This window comes from Crinia signifera, chromosome 2 (assembly GCF_055691185.1).
Source record: "Crinia signifera chromosome 2, ASM5569118v1, whole genome shotgun sequence".
NCBI classification, from domain to species: domain Eukaryota; kingdom Metazoa; phylum Chordata; class Amphibia; order Anura; family Myobatrachidae; genus Crinia; species Crinia signifera.
Genome location: NC_139218.1, coordinates 274,658,968 through 274,674,580, shown reverse-complemented (window position 1 = coordinate 274,674,580; position 15,613 = coordinate 274,658,968). Strand labels below are relative to the sequence as shown.

Genomic DNA, 15,613 nt, shown 5'->3' with positions numbered 1-15,613 from the left:
AGGATTATAGGCTGCGGGATGTGTGTGAGTGTGTTTAGGGTTATAGGCTGCTGGATGTGTGTGTATGGTTAGGTTTATAGTCTCTGCAGTTTGTGTATGGTTAGGTTTATAGGCTCCGGGGTGTGTGTATGGTTAGGGTTATAGGCTCCGGGGTGTGTGTGTATGGCTAGGTTTATAGGCTCCGGGGTGTGTGTATGGTTAGGGTTATAGGCTCCGGGGTGTGTGTGTGTGTGTATGGCTAGGTTTATAGGCTGCGGGGTGTGTGTGTGTATGGTTAGGGTTATAGGCTCCGGGGTGTGTGTGTATGGTTAGGGTTATAGGCTCCGGGGTGTGTGTGTGTATGGTTAGGGTTCTAGGCTCCGGGGTGTGTGTGTGTATGGTTAGGGTTATAGGCTCCGGGGTGTGTGTGTGTATGGTTAGGGTTATAGGCTCCGGGGGGTGTGTGTGTGTGTGTATGGTTAGGGTTATAGGCTCCGGGGTGTGTGTGTGTATATGGTTAGGGTTATAGGCTCTGGGGTGTGTGTGTGTGTGTATGGCTAGGTTTATAGGCTGCGGGGTGTGTGTGTGTGTGTGTATGGTTAGGGTTATAGGCTCCGGGGTGTGTGTGTATGGTTAGGGTTATAGGCTCCGGGGTGTGTGTGTGTATGGTTAGGGTTCTAGGCTCCGGGGTGTGTGTGTGTATGGTTAGGGTTATAGGCTCCGGGGTGTGTGTGTGTATGGTTAGGGTTATAGGCTCCGGGGTGTGTGTGTGTGTGTGTGTGTATGGTTAGGGTTATAGGCTCCGGGGTGTGTGTGTGTATATGGTTAGGGTTATAGGCTCCGGGGTGTGTGTGTGTGTGTATGGTTAGGGTTATAGGCTCCGGGGTGTGTGTGTGTGTGTATGGTTAGGGTTATAGGCTCCGGGGTGTGTGTGTGTGTATGGTTAGGGTTATAGGCTCCGGGGTGTGTGTGTGTGTATGGTTAGGGTTATAGGCTCCGGGGTATGTGTGTGTATGGTTAGGGTTTTAGGCTCCGGGGTGTGTGTGTGTGTATGGTTAGGGTTATAGGCTCCGGGGTGTGTGTGTGTATGGTTAGGGTTATAGGCTCCGGGGTGTGTGTGGGTGTATGGTTAGGGTTATAGGCTCCGGGGTGTGTGTGTGTATGGTAAGGGTTATAGGCTCCGGGGTGTGTGTGTATGGTTAGGGTTATAGGCTCCGGGGTGTGTGTGTGTATGGTTAGGGTTATAGGCTCTGGGGTGTGTGTGTATGGTTAGGGTTATAGGCTCCGGGGTGTGTGTGTGTATGGTTAGGGTTATAGGCTCCGGGGTGTGTGTGTGTGTATGGTTAGGGTTATAGGCTCCGGGGTGTGTGTGTGTGTATGGTTAGGGTTATAGGCTCCGGGGTGTGTGTGTGTGTATGGTTAGGGTTATAGGCTCCGGGATGGGTGTGTGTGTGTGTGTATGGTTAGGGTTATAGGCTGCGGGGTGTGTGTGTGTATGGTTAGGGTTATAGGCTCCGGTGTGTGTGCATGGTTAGGGTTATAGGCTCCGGTGTGTGTGTGTATGGTTAGGGTTATAGGCTCCGGTGTGTGTGTGTATGGTTAGGGTTATAGGCTCCGGGGTGTGTGTGTGTATGGTTAGGGTTATAGGCTCCGTGGTGTGTGTGTGTGTGTGGTTAGGGTTATAGGCTCCGGGGTGTGTGTGTGTGTATGGTTAGGGTTATAGGCTCCGGGGTGTGTGTGTATGGCTAGGTTTATAGGCTCCGGGGTGTGTGTATGGTTAGGGTTATAGGCTCCGGGGTGTGTGTGTGTGTGTATGGCTAGGTTTATAGGCTGCGGGGTGTGTGTGTGTATGGTTAGGGTTATAGGCTCCGGGGTGTGTGTGTATGGTTAGGGTTATAGGCTCCGGGGTGTGTGTGTGTATGGTTAGGGTTCTAGGCTCCGGGGTGTGTGTGTGTATGGTTAGGGTTATAGGCTCCGGGGTGTGTGTGTGTATGGTTAGGGTTATAGGCTCCGGGGTGTGTGTGTGTGTGTGTGTATGGTTAGGGTTATAGGCTCCGGGGTGTGTGTGTGTATATGGTTAGGGTTATAGGCTCCGGGGTGTGTGTGTGTATGGCTAGGTTTATAGGCTGCGGGGTGTGTGTGTGTGTGTGTGTGTGTGTATGGTTAGGGTTATAGGCTCCGGGGTGTGTGTGTATGGTTAGGGTTATAGGCTCCGGGGTGTGTGTGTGTATGGTTAGGGTTCTAGGCTCCGGGGTGTGTGTGTGTGTATGGTTAGGGTTATAGGCTCCGGGGTGTGTGTGTGTATGGTTAGGGTTATAGGCTCCAGGGTGTGTGTGTGTGTGTGTGTGTGTGTGTGTATGGTTAGGGTTATAGGCTCCGGGGTGTGTGTGTGTATATGGTTAGGGTTATAGGCTCCGGGGTGTGTGTGTGTGTGTATGGTTAGGGTTATAGGCTCCGGGGTGTGTGTGTGTGTGTATGGTTAGGGTTATAGGCTCCGGGGTGTGTGTGTGTGTGTGTGTGTATGGTTAGGGTTATAGGCTCCGGGGTGTGTGTGTGTGTATGGTTAGGGTTATAGGCTCCGGGGTATGTGTGTGTATGGTTAGGGTTATAGGCTCCGGGGTGTGTGTGTGTGTATGGTTAGGGTTATAGGCTCCGGGGTGTGTGTGTGTATGGTTAGGGTTATAGGCTCCGGGGTGTGTATGGTTAGGGTTATAGGCTCCGGGGTGTGTGTGTGTATGGTAAGGGTTATAGGCTCCGGGGTGTGTGTGTATGGTTAGGGTTATAGGCTCCGGGGTGTGTGTGTGTATGGTTAGGGTTATAGGCTCTGGGGTGTGTGTGTATGGTTAGGGTTATAGGCTCCGGGGTGTGTGTGTGTATGGTTAGGGTTATAGGCTCCGGGGTGTGTGTGTGTGTATGGTTAGGGTTATAGGCTCCGGGGTGTGTGTGTGTGTATGGTTAGGGTTATAGGCTCCGGGGTGTGTGTGTGTGTATGGTTAGGGTTATAGGCTCCGGGATGGGTGTGTGTGTGTGTATGGTTAGGGTTATAGGCTCCGGGGTGTGTGTGTGTATGGTTAGGGTTATAGGCTCCGTGGTGTGTGTGTGTGTGTGTGGTTAGGGTTATAGGCTCCGGGGTGTGTGTGTGTGTATGGTTAGGGTTATAGGCTCCGGGGTGTGTGTGTGTGTATGGTTAGGGTTATAGGCTCCGGGGTGTGTGTGTGTGTATGGTTAGGGTTATAGGCTCCGGGGTATGTGTGTGTATGGTTAGGGTTATAGGCTCCGGGGTGTGTGTGTGTGTATGGTTAGGGTTATAGGCTCCGGAGTGTGTGTGTGTGTGTGTGTGTATGGTTAGGGTTATAGGCTCCGGGTGTGTGTGGGTGTATGGTTAGGGTTATAGGCTCCGGGTTGTGTGTGTGTGTATGGTTAGGGTTATAGGCTCCGGGGTGTGTGTGGGTGTATGGTTAGGGTTATAGGCTCCGGGTTGTGTGTGTGTGTATGGTTAGGGTTATAGGCTCCGGGGTGTGTGTGTGTGTGTGTATGGTTAGGGTTATATGCTCCGGGATGTGTGTGTGGTTAGGGTTATAGGCTCCGGGATGTGTGTGTGTGTGTGTGTATGGTTAGGGTTATAGGCTCCAGGATGTGTGTATGTGTGTGTATGGTTAGGGTTATAGGCTGCGGGGTGTGTGTGTGGTTAGGGTTATAGGCTCCGGGGTGTGTGTGTGTGTGTATGGTTAGGGTTATAGGCTCCGGGGTGTGTGTGTATGGTAAGGGTTATAGGCTCAGGGGTGTGTGTGTGTGGTTAGGGTTATAGGCTGTGGGGTGTGTTTCTGTATGGTTAGGGTTATAGGCTGTGGGGTGTGTGTGTATGGTTAGGGTTATAGGCTCCGGGGTGTGTGTGTGTGTATGGTTAGGGTTATAGGCTCCGGTGTGTGTGTGTGTGTGTGTATGGTTAGGGTTATAGGCTCCGGTGTGTGTGTGTGTGTGTGTATGGTTAGGGTTATAGGCTCCGGGGTGTGTGTGTATGGTAAGGGTTATAGGCTCAGGGGTGTGTGTGTATGGTTAGGGTTATAGGCTCCGGGGTGTGTGTGTATGGTTAGGGTTATAGGCTCCGGTGGGTGTGTGTGTGTATGGTTAGGGTTATAGGCTCCGGGGTGTGTGTGTGTATGGTTAGGGTTATAGGCTCCGGGGTGTGTGTATGTATGGTTAGGGTTATAGGCTCCGGGGTGTGTGTGTGTGTATGGTTAGGGTTATAGGCTCCGGGGTATGTGTGTGTATGGTTAGGGTTATAGGCTCCGGGGTGTGTGTGTGTGTGTGTGTGTATGGTTAGGGTTATAGGCTCCTGGGTGTGTGTGTATGGTTAGGGTTATAGGCTCCGGGGTGTGTGTGGGTGTATGGTTAGGGTTATAGGCTCCGGGGTGTGTGTGTGTATGGTTAGGGTTATAGGCTCCGGAGTGTGTGTGTGTATGGTTAGGGTTATATGTTCCGGGATGTGTGTGTGGTTAGGGTTATAGGCTCCGGGATGTGTGTGTGTGTGTATGGTTAGGGTTATAGGCTCCGAGATGTGTGTATGTGTGTGTATGGTTAGGGTTATAGGCTCCGGGATGTGTGTATGGTTAGGGTTATAGGCTGCAGGGTGTGTGTGTATTGTTAGGGTTATAGGCTGCGGGATGTGTATGGTTAGGGTTATAGGCTGCGGGGGGGGGGGTGTGTGTATGGTTAGGGTTATAGGCTGCGGTGTGTGTGTGTATGGTTAGGGTTATAGGCTGCGGGGTGTGTGTGCATGGTTAGGGTTATAGGCTGCGATGTGTGTGTATGGTTAGGGTTATAGGCTCCGGGGTGTGTGTGTGTATGGTTAGGGTTATAGGCTCCGGAGTGTGTGTGTGTATGGTTAGGGTTATATGTTCCGGGATGTGTGTGTGGTTAGGGTTATAGGCTCCGGGATGTGTGTGTGTGTATGGTTAGGGTTATAGGCTCCGGGATGTGTGTATGTGTGTGTATGGTTAGGGTTATAGGCTCCGGGATGTGTGTATGGTTAGGGTTATAGGCTGCAGGGTGTGTGTGTATTGTTAGGGTTATAGGCTGCGGGATGTGTATGGTTAGGGTTATAGGCTGCGGGGGGTGTGTGTATGGTTAGGGTTATAGGCTGCGGTGTGTGTGTGTATGGTTAGGGTTATAGGCTGCGGGGTGTGTGTGCATGGTTAGGGTTATAGGCTGCGATGTGTGTGTATGGTTAGGGTTATAGGCTGCGGGGTGTGTGTGTATGGTTAAGGTTATAGGCTCCGGGGTGTGTGTGTGTGTGTGTGTGTGTGTATGGTTAGGGTTATAGGCTCCGGGGTGTGTGTGTGTATGGTTAGGGTTATAGGCTCCGGGGTGTGTGTGTGTGTGTGTATGGTTAGGGTTATAGGCTCCTGGGTGTGTGTGTATGGTTAGGGTTATAGGCTCCGGGGTGTGTGTGGGTGTATGGTTAGGGTTATAGGCTCCGGGGTGTGTGTGTGTATGGTTAGGGTTATAGGCTCCGGAGTGTGTGTGTGTATGGTTAGGGTTATATGTTCCGGGATGTGTGTGTGGTTAGGGTTATAGGCTCCGGGATGTGTGTGTGTGTATGGTTAGGGTTATAGGCTCCGGGATGTGTGTATGTGTGTGTATGGTTAGGGTTATAGGCTCCGGGATGTGTGTATGGTTAGGGTTATAGGCTGCAGGGTGTGTGTGTATTGTTAGGGTTATAGGCTGCGGGATGTGTATGGTTAGGGTTATAGGCTGCGGGGGGTGTGTGTATGGTTAGGGTTATAGGCTGCGGTGTGTGTGTGTGTATGGTTAGGGTTATAGGCTGCGGGGTGTGTGTGCATGGTTAGGGTTATAGGCTGCGGGGTGTGTGTGCATGGTTAGGGTTATAGGCTGCGATGTGTGTGTATGGTTAGGGTTATAGGCTGCGGGGTGTGTGTGTATGGTTAAGGTTATAGGCTCCGGGGTGTGTGTGTGTGTGTGTGTATGGTTAGGGTTATAGGCTCCGGGGTGTGTGTGTGTGTGTGTGTGTATGGTAAGGGTTATAGGCTCAGGGGTGTGTGTGTATGGTTAGGGTTATAGGCTCTGGGGTGTGTGTGTATGGTTAGGGTTATAGGCTCCGGGGTGTGTGTGTATGGTTAGGGTTATAGGCTCCGGGGTGTGTGTGTGTGTGTGTGTGGTTAGGGTTATAGGCTCCGGGATGTGTGTATGTGTGTGTGTGTGTGTGTATGGTTAGGGTTATAGGCTGCGGGGTGTGTGTGTATTGTTAGGGTTATAGGCTGCGGGGTGTGTGTGTATGGTTAGGGTTATAGGCTGCGATGTGTCTGTATGGTTAGGGTTATAGGCTGCGGGGTGTGTGTGTGTAGTTAGGGTTATAGGCTGCGGGGTGTTTGTGTATGATTAGGGTTATAGGCTGCGATGTGTCTGTATGGTTAGAGTTATAGGCTGTGGGGTGTGTGTGTGTATGGTTAGGGTTATAGGCTCCGTGGTGTGTGTGTGTGTGTGTGTATGGTTAGGGTTATAGGCTCCGGGGTGTGTGTGTGTGTGTGTGTGTGTATGGTTAGGGTTATAGGCTCCGGGATGTGTGTGTGTGTGTGGTTAGGGTTATAGGCTCCGGGATGTGTGTATATGTGTGTGTGGTTAGGGTTATAGGCTCCGGGATGTGCGTGTGTGTGTGTGTGTGTGTGGTTAGGGTTATAGGCTCCGGGATGTGTGTATGTGTGTGTATGGTTAGGGTTATAGGCTCCGGGATGTGTGTGTGTGTGTGTGTGTATGGTTAGGGTTATAGGCTCCGGGATGTGTGTCTGTGTGTGTATGGTTAGGGTTATAGGCTGCGGGGTGTGTGTGTGTGTGGTTAGGGTTATAGGCTCCGGGATGTGCGTGTGTGTGTGGTTAGGGTTATAGGCTTCGGGATGTGTGTATGTGTGTATGTGGTTAGGGTTATAGGCTGCGGGGTGTGTGTGTGTATGGTTAGGGTTATATGATGCGCGGTGTGTGTGTGTGTGTATGGTTAGGGTTATAGGCTGCGGGGTGTGTGTGTGTGTGTTTGGTTAGGGTTATAGGCTCCGGGGTGTGTGTGTGTTTGGTTAGGGTTATAGGCTCCGGGATGTGTGTATGTGTGTGTATGGTTAGGGTTATAGGCTCCGGGATGTGTGTATGTGTGTGTATGGTTAAAGTTATAGGCTCCGGGATGTGTGTATGTGTGTGTATGGTTAGGGTTATAGGCTCCGGGATGTGTGTGTATGGTTAGGGTTATAGGCTCCGGGATGTGTGTGTGTGTGGTTAGGGTTATAGGCTCCGGGATGTGTGTATGTGTGTGTATCGTTAGGGTTATAGGCTCCGGGATGTGTGTATATGGTTAGGTTTATAGGCTGCGGGGTGTGTGTGTGTGGTTAGGGTTATAGGCTCCGGCTTGTGTGTGTGTGTGTGTGTGTGGTTAGGGTTATAGGCTCCAGGATGTGTGTATGTGTGTATATGGTTAGGGTTATAGGCTGTGGGGTGTGTGTGTGTGGTTAGGGTTATAGGCTGCGGGGTGTGTGTATGGTTAGGGTTATAGGCTCCGGGTGTGTGTGTGTGTGTGTGTGTGTATGGTTAGAGGCTCCGGGATGTGTGTGTGTGTATGGTTAGGGTTATAGGCTGCGGGGTGTGTGTGTTTGTGTATGGTAAGGGTTATAGGCTGCGGGGTGTGTGTATGGTTAGGGTTATAGGCTCCGGGATGTGTGTATGTGTGTGTATGGTTAGGGTTATAGGCTGCGGGGTGTGTGTGTGTGGTTAGGGTTATAGGCTCCGGTGTGTGTGTGTGTGTGTGTATGGTTAGGGTTATAGGCTCCGGGGTGTGTGTGTGTATGGTTAGGGTTATAGGCTCCGGGGTGTGTCTGTGTATGGTTAGGGTTAGGGTTATAGGCTGCGGTGTGTGTGTATGGTTAGGGTTATAGGCTGTGGGGTGTGTGTGTGGTTAGGGTTATAGGCTCCGGGATGTGTGTGTGTGTGGTTAGGGTTATAGGCTCCGGGATGTGTGTATGTGTGTATGTGGTTAGGGTTATAGGCTGCGGGGTGTGTGTGTATGGTTAGGGTTATATGATGCGCGGTGTGTGTGTGTGTGTATGGTTAGGGTTATAGGCTGCGGGGTGTGTGTGTGTGTGTTTGGTTAGGGTTATAGGCTCCGGGGTGTGTGTGTGTTTGGTTAGGGTTATAGGCTCCGGGATGTGTGTATGTGTGTGTATGGTTAGGGTTATAGGCTCCGGGATGTGTGTATGTGTGTGTATGGTTAAAGTTATAGGCTCCGGGATGTGTGTATGTGTGTGTATGGTTAGGGTTATAGGCTCCGGGATGTGTGTGTATGGTTAGGGTTATAGGCTCCGGGATGTGTGTGTGTGTGGTTAGGGTTATAGGCTCCGGGATGTGTGTATGTGTGTGTATCGTTAGGGTTATAGGCTCCGGGATGTGTGTATATGGTTAGGGTTATAGGCTGCGGGGTGTGTGTGTGTGGTTAGGGTTATAGGCTCCGGCTTGTGTGTGTGTGTGTGTGGTTAGGGTTATAGGCTCCAGGATGTGTGTATGTGTGTATATGGTTAGGGTTATAGGCTGTGGGGTGTGTGTGTGTGGTTAGGGTTATAGGCTGCGGGGTGTGTGTATGGTTAGGGTTATAGGCTCCGGGGTGTGTGTGTGTGTGTATGGTTAGAGGCTCCGGGATGTGTGTGTGTGTGTTTGGTTAGGGTTATAGGCTGCGGGGTGTGTGTGTTTGTGTATGGTAAGGGTTATAGGCTGCGGGGTGTGTGTATGGTTAGGGTTATAGGCTCCGGGATGTGTGTATGTGTGTGTATGGTTAGGGTTATAGGCTGCGGGGTGTGTGTGTGTGGTTAGGGTTATAGGCTCCGGTGTGTGTGTGTGTGTGTATGGTTAGGGTTATAGGCTCCGGGGTGTGTGTGTGTATGGTTAGGGTTATAGGCTCCGGGGTGTGTCTGTGTATGGTTAGGGTTAGGGTTATAGGCTGCGGTGTGTGTGTATGGTTAGGGTTATAGGCTGTGGGGTGTGTGTGTGGTTAGGGTTATAGGCTCCGGGATGTGTGTGTGTGTGGTTAGGGTTATAGGCTCCGGGATGTGTGTATGTGTGTGTATGGTTAGGGTTATAAGCTGCGGTGTGTGTGTGTATGGTTAGGGTTATAGGCTGCGGTGTGTGTGTATGGTTAGGGTTATAGGCTGTGGGGTGTGTGTGTGTGTGTGGTTAGGGTTATAGGCTCCGGGATGTGCGTGTGTGTGTGTGGTTAGGGTTATCGGCTCCGGGATGTGTGTATGTGTGTGTATGGTTAGGGTTAGAGGCTGTGGTGTGTGTGTGTGTATGATTATTGTTATATTCTGTGGGGTGTGTGTATGATTAGTGTTATATGCTATGGGGTGTGTGTATTGTTAGGGTTATAGGCTGCGTGGTGTGTGTATGGTTAGTGTTATAGGCTGCGTGATTAGTGTTATAGGCTAAACCTAGGCTAGATTATGCTGCGGAGGGGAGTGTATGTTAGGTTTAGGCTGTGGCGATGGGTGGGGTTAGGGCTGCAGGTGGGAGGAGAATGGTTGGGATGTGGGGGGGGGGGTATATAGATAAGGTTAGTCTATGGAGGTATGTATAGCTAGAGTTAGGCTGCAGGGGACAGGGATGTATAGTTAAAGTTAGGATGTGGAGAGCGGGATGTACAGTATAGTTAGTGTTAGACTGCAGGGAGCGGGATGTATAGTTAGTGTAAGGCTGGTGGGGAGTGGGATGTATAGTGAGTGTTAGGCTGGTGGGGAGTGGGATGTATAGTGAGTGTAAGGCTGGTGGGGGGCAGGATGTAGAGTGAGTGTTAGGCTGGTGGGGGGCAGGATGTATAGTTAGTGTTAGGCTGGTGGGGGGTGGGATGTATAGTGAGTGTTAGTCTGGTGGGGGGCGGGATGTATAGTGAGTGTTAGGCTGGTGGGGGGCGGGATGTATAGTGAGTGTTAGGCTGGTGGGGGGCGGGACGTATAGTTAGTGTTAGGCTGGTGGGGGGCGGGACGTATAGTTAGTGTTAGGCTGGTGGGGAGTGGGATGTATAGTGAGTGTTAGGCTGGTGGGGAGTGGGATGTATAGTGAGTTTCAGACTGCAGGGAGTGGGGTGTATAGTTAGTGTTAGGCTGGTAAGGGGTGGGATGTATAGTTAGTGTTAGGCTGGTAAGGGGTGGGATGTATAGTTAGTGTTAGGCTGGTGGGGAGCGGGATGTATAGTGAGTGTTAGTCTGGTGGGGGGCGGGATGTATAGTGAGTGTTAGTCTGGTGGGGGGCGGGATGTATAGTGAGTGTTAGGCTGGTGGGGGGCGGGATGTATAGTGAGTGTTAGGCTGGTGGGGGGCTTGATGTATAGTTAGTGTTAGGCTGGTGGGGAGTGGGATGTATAGTGAGTGAGGCTGGTGGGGAGTGGGATGTATAGTGAGTATTAGACTGCAGGGAGTGGGGTGTATAGTTAGTGTTAGGCTGGTGGGGGGTGGGATGTATAGTTAGTGTTAGGCTAGTGGGGAGCGGGATGTATAGTGAGTATTAGACTGCAGGGAGTGGGATGTATAGTGAGTGTTAGGCTGGTGGGGAGCGGGATGTATAGTTAGTGTTAGGCTGGTGGGGAGTGGGATGTATAGTGAGTGTTAGGCTGGTGGGGAGCGGGATGTATAGTGAGTGTTAGGCTGGTGGGGAGTGGGATGTATAGTTAGTGTTAGACTGCAGGGAGCGGGATGTATAGTTAGTGTTAGACTGGTGGGGAGTGGGATGTATAGTTAGTGTTAGGCTAGTGGGGAGCGGGATGTATAGTTAGTGTTAGGCTGGTGGGGGGTGGGATGTATAGTTAGTTTAAGGTGCCCACAGACGCATCGATCCCGGCGTGCGTTCTGTGCTTAACTAGCACACATCGCATCGCATCGTATGCCTTGTGCATGCGATGTGCATGCGATGCGATAAAAAGCTAGTACAAAAAGTATGTGCAGCACATACTTTTTGTACTGTACGATGAGGTGCCGCGGGACCGCGCACCCCATCGCATAGCATCGCCGGAATCGGTGCGTGTGTGGGCACAATTAGACTGCAGGGAGCGGGATGTATAGTTAGTGTTAGGCTGGTGGGGGGGGGGGGGGTGGGATGTATAGTTAGTGTTAGGCTGGTGGGGAGCGGGATGTATAGTTAGTGTTAGGCTGGTGGGGGGTGGGATGTATAGTTATAGTTACGTGGGGGAGGGGGGTATACAGTTAGAGTTAGGCTGGGGGGATAGTGTCAGCATACCTTCCAACTGGCCCACAGTGTCCCGTGGTGGTGGGGGCAGTTGGGAGACAGCCGGGCGCGCAAGGTGTCCCTCTTAATAGCAGGTTTGGGGAGGTAGGGAGGTGTGGTGTTAGGCTGCAGGGTGTATGTAGTAGCTACTAACCTGGCCCACTGTGCTTCAAAGGAGGCTGCTTTTGGGGGACACTCTGGATGATTCACCTCTCTGCAACTCTTCATTCATCCTGTCCGGACCTCTGGTTCCAGGTTCCCTGCAGCCTTCTTCTCCCTCCTCTGCTTTTCAGTGCACTCTCCTGAGCTTCCTAACCTTCTGCTGCTGGCACCGCGCGGTTCTCCTCTTCTGCTCCCTCCAGCAGCCAGCACTGGGACTGGAACGGCACAGAGCAGGCTAACACGTGTCCTGTGAAGGAGAAGAGACAATGAAGATATGCCACCTCTGTGCTAGGTATGCCCCCACAGTGCTAGGTATGCCCCACAGTGCCACACATATGCCCAGACAGTGCCAGATATGCCGTAAACAGTGCCAGATATGCCCCCAGTGCCAGCCATATGCCCCCACAGTGCCAGACAGTACCAGATATGCACCCAGTGCCAGATATGCCCTCAGTGTGCGATATGCCCCCCACAGTGCCATGCCCTCCACAGTGCCAGATATGCCACCCACAGTGCCAGATATGCCCCCCCCCCCCACAGTTCCAGATATGCCCTCGACAGTGCTAGGTATGCCCCCCACAGTGCCATGCCCGCCACAGTGCCAGATATGCCCCCCACAGTGCCAGACAGTATCAGATATGCACCCAGTGCCAGATATGCCCTCGGCAGTGTCAAGTTTGCCCCCAGTGTGCGATATGCCCCCCACAGTTTGCGATATGCTCCCCAGAGTGCCAGATATGCCCCCCCAGAGTGCCAGATATGCCCCCCCACAGTGCCAGATATGCCCCCCCCCCACAGTGCCAGACAGCATCAGATATGCACCCAGTGCCAGATATGCCCTCGACAGTGCTAGGTTTGCCCCCAGTGTGCGATATGCCCCCCAGTGCCTGATATGCCCCCCCCCCACAGTGCCAGAAATGCCACCCCCCCCCACAGTGCCAGATATGACTCCCGTGTGCGACATGCCCCCCCACAGTGCCAGATAGGCCCCCCAGTGCCAGATATGCCCCCCCTCCCACAGTGCCAGATATGCCATCCACAGTGCCAGCTATGCCCCCCACAGTGCCAGCTATGCCCCCCCCCCACAGTGCCAGATATGTTCTATTGGTGTAGGTTGGGTATACTTACATTAGACTGCTGTTGGAATAGAAGAGGCTCTGACCCGACCACTCACTGGAGGCTACAAGGTGCAGTTGCCAGGGGCTTTCAGGGCTGCACTGTCCGGGGCTTTCAGGGCTGCACTTCATGCTGCGGGCGACAGAGCTCCCCAGAGTCAGGCTGTGGGGTTGGGGGTATATATTTAGGCTGTAGGGGTGCGGGATTATAGTTAGGCTGCAGGGGAGGTGTAGAGTTAGGGTTGGGCTACAAGGCAGTGTATAGTTAGTTAGGCTGTGGGGGATGTATAGTTAGTTAGGATGTGGGGGTGGGGGCTGTATAAATAGTTAGACTGTGGGGATGGGGGTTTATAGTTAGGCTACAGGGGGTGTATAGTTAGTTAGGCTGTGGGGGTGCAGGGTGTTAGGCTGCGGGGGTGGTGGGGTGTATAGTTAGGGATGCGCTACAGGGGGTGTATAGTTAGTTAGGCTGTGAGGATGCAGGGTGTATAGTTAGTTAGGCTGTGAGGATGCAGGGTGTATAGTTAGGCTGCAGGGGTGGTGGGGGTGTATAGTTAGGCTGCGGGGGTGGTGGGGGTGTATAGTTAGGCTGCGGGGGTGGTGGGGGTGTATAGTTAGGGATGCGCTACAGGGGGTGTATAGTTAGTTAGGCTGTGGGGATGCAGGGTGTATAGTTAGGCTGCGGGGGTGTATAGTTAGGCTGCGGGGGTGGTGGGGGTGTATAGTTAGGGATGCACTACAGGGGGTGTATAGTTAGTTAGGCTGTGGGGATGCAGGTTGTATAGTTAGTTAGGCTGCAGGGGTGGAGGGGGTGTATAGTTAGGCTGTGGGGATGCAGGGTGTATAGTTAGTTAGGCTGTGGGAATGCAGGGTGTATAGTTAGGCTGCGGGGGTGGTGGGGGTGTATAGTTAGGGATGCACTACAGGGGGTGTATAGTTAGTTAGGCTGTGGGGATGCAGGGTGTATAGTTAGGCTGCGGGAGTGGTGGGGGTGTATAGTTAGGCTGCGTGGGTGGTGGGGGTGTATAGTTAGGCTGCGGGGGTGGTAGGGTGTATAGTTAGGGATGCACTACAGGGGGTGTATAGTTAGTTAGGCTGTGGGGATGCAGGGTGTATAGTTAGGCTGCGGGAGTGGTGGGGGTGTATAGTTAGGCTGCGTGGGTGGTGGGGGTGTATAGTTAGGCTGCGGGGGTGGTAGGGTGTATAGTTAGGGATGCACTACAGGGGGTGTATAGTTAGTTAGGCTGTGGGGATGTAGTGTGTATAGTTAGTTAGGCTGCAGGGGTGGAGGGGGTGTATAGTTATGCTGCGGGAGTGGTGGGTGTGAATAGTTAGGCTGCGGGAGTGGTGGGGTGTATAGTTAGGCTGCGGGAGTGGTGGGGGTGTATAGTTAGGCTGCGGGGGTGGTGGGGGTGTATAGTTAGGCTGCGGGAGTGGTGGGGGTGTATAGTTAGGCTGCGGGGGTGGTAAGGGTGTATAGTTAGGCTGCGGGGGTGGTGGGGGTGTATAGTTAGGGATGCACTACAGGGGGTGCATAGTTAGTTAGGCTGCGGGGATGGTGGGGGTGCATAGTTAGGCTGCGGGGGTGGTGGGGGTGTATAGTTAGGGATGCGCTACAGGGGGTGTATAGTTAATTAGGCTGTGAGGATGCAGGGTGTATAGTTAGTTAGGCTGCGGGAGTGGTGGGGGTGTATAGTTAGGCTGCGGGGGTGGTGGGGGTGTATAGTTAGGGATGCGCTACATGGGGTGTATAGTTAATTAGGCTGTGGGGATGCAGGGTGTATAGTTAGGCTGCGGGGGTGGTGGGGGTGTATAGTTAGGGATGCACTACAGGGGGTGCATAGTTAGTTAGGCTGCGGGGATGGTGGGGGTGTATAGTTAGGCTGCGGGGGTGGTGGGGGTGTATAGTTAGGGATGCGCTACAGGGGGTGTATAGTTAATTAGGCTGTGAGGATGCAGGGTGTATAGTTAGTTAGGCTGCGGGAGTGGTGGGGGTGTATAGTTAGGCTGCGTGGGTGGCGGGGATGTATAGTTAGGCTGCGGGGGTGGTGGGGGTGTATAGTTAGGGATGCACTACAGGGGGTGTATAGTTCGGTAGGCTGCGGGGTCGGTGGGGGTGTATAGTTAGGCTGCGAGGGTGTATAGTTAGGGATGCACTACAGGGGGTGTATAGTTAGTTAGGCTGCGGGGGTGTATAGTTAGGCTGCGGGGGGGGGGGGGAGGGGGAGAGAGAGAGAGAGAGAGAGAGAGAGAGAGAGAGAGAGAGAGAGAGAGAGAGAGAGAGAGAGAGAGAGAGAGAGAGAGAGAGAGAGAATGAGAATGTACCTTGCTTCAGCTGCAGATACCGGGTGTTCAGCTCTGGCAGCACAAACATCCCCAATGTCACACAGATCACAGGGCTGCCTCTCATCCCAGCCTCACTCGATCCACAGGCGCTGCAGGCACAGTTAAGGAGGCTCTTCCTGCGCGACGCAAAATACACTAATAAATAGTGTCACAAGAACATCACGCCGCTGCCCGTATGCCGCCTGTGTCTCCCGCTGTTCTGCTGCGCCCCCGCCTATTAGCGTGGTGCTTAGTGCTGGGGACAGCAGCACGACACCTCTCCAGGGCATGTACAGCGGCCGTAGCCCGGCTCAGGCTGATAGGATGATGCCTGCTGGGGACGGGGGTAGCTGCCGGGGGACTAGTGGAAGCTGCCGGAGGAGGACTTACCCGGCGCTATGGGGTGCAGGCTCCGGGACCAGGCGACTACAGAGACAGTGCCGGCTCAGGGGATGGAAATAGCGCATCTTACCGCTGGTTGCTACATGGGGATGGGGAAGCTGGCGGGGACGGCCACCGCACGGAGGATGCTGGTAGGAGTGTAGCTCTGCTCAGAGAGCGTGGGTGATGTGTCCTGCAGCGGCTGGAAATAGCGCGGCTTACTGCTGGATGCTGGTGGGGACGGCCACCGCACGGAGGATACTGCAAGGGGTCTAGCTCTGCTCAGAGAGCGTGGGTGAAGTGGCCTGCAGCCACTGGAAATAGCGGGGCTTACCACTGGTTGCAGCATGGGGATGGGGAAGCTGGCGGGGACGTCCATTGCACTGTTT

General features: G+C 53.0%; 1 long non-coding RNA gene across 1 annotated transcript; it reads right to left on the bottom strand.

Annotated features, from left to right (window-relative positions):
- Positions 1-11,177: 11,177 nt before the first annotated feature.
- Positions 11,178-15,272, bottom strand: LOC146059051 (uncharacterized). Its single transcript, XR_014470120.1, has 3 exons — positions 14,844-15,272; positions 12,532-12,651; positions 11,178-11,650 (listed from the first exon to the last, which is right to left on the bottom strand). It is a non-coding gene; the product is annotated as an uncharacterized LOC146059051 (long non-coding RNA).
- Positions 15,273-15,613: the final 341 nt, after the last annotated feature.